Genomic DNA, 1,214 nt, shown 5'->3' on the forward strand with positions numbered 1-1,214 from the left:
GTCCTTTAGATGCCTAGAGATATTCTTTTCTTTATTACTTTCGTTAACTTTAAGGTCCAGCAGTAATATTTTAATTTGAACAGGGTTGATATAATGTGTTATTTACGAGGTCTGAGGTCATGCAGTCTCAACTCAAGCATGTTCAGGTCTATGGAGCCAGATCAGCCTCACAGACAGGATTAGTAATATTCAATTAGTAATATTCAAAATAATATTAAAATATTATACATGTTACCATTTGCAAATACAGATTCAATCATCCATAAAAACATGTGACATCTTTCATAAAAGTGTAATGGAAATTAATTCAAGAACGGGATATGTGTGTACAGATTTGACACTTATTTAGGTAAGATCAACAATTATCAACATTTAGTAAATATCACAAAGGTTTTTTTCTTAAATATCCCCATAAACAACAAATTGTTGACTATAGCGATAGTAGACCACCGTTAATATACCAGGGCCTCACATCACGTTAGTAAAGTTATACGGTGTCACGTTAGTGACGGTCTGGCCATACAGTAGTGACTTACAGTAATGTGTGTAAGTGATCTTTTCCTCAGTAGAGTTATACGGTGTCACGTTAGCGACGGTCTGGCCATACAGTAGTGACTTACAGTAATGTGTGTAAGTGATCTTTTCCTCAGTAAAGTTATACGGTGTCACGTTAGCGACGGTCTGGCCATACAGTAGTGACTTACAGTAATGTGTGTAAGTGATCTTTTCCTCAGTAAAGTTATACGGTGTCCGTTAGTGACGGTCTGGCCATACAGTAGTGACTTACAGTAATGTGTGTAAGTGATCTTTTCCTCAGTAAAGTTATACGGTGTCACGTTAGCGACGGTCTGGCCATACAGTAGTGACTTACAGTAATGCTGTGTAAGTGATCTTTTCCTCAGTAGAGTTATACGGTGTCACGTTAGCGACGGTCTGGCCATACAGTAGTGACTTACAGTAATGTGTGTAAGTGATCTTTTCCTCAGTAAAGTTATACGGTGTCCGTTAGTGACGGTCTGGCCATACAGTAGTGACTTACAGTAATGTGTGTAAGTGATCTTTTCCTCAGTAAAGTTATACGGTGTCACGTTAGTGACGGTCTGGCCATACAGCAGTGACTTACAGTAATGTGTGTAAGTGATCTTTTCCTCAGTAAAGTTATACGGTGTCACGTTAGTGACGGTCTGGCCATACAGTAGTGACTTACAGTAATG

This window comes from Pseudorasbora parva, chromosome 4 (assembly GCF_024679245.1).
Source record: "Pseudorasbora parva isolate DD20220531a chromosome 4, ASM2467924v1, whole genome shotgun sequence".
Taxonomy (NCBI): Eukaryota; Metazoa; Chordata; class Actinopteri; order Cypriniformes; family Gobionidae; genus Pseudorasbora; species Pseudorasbora parva.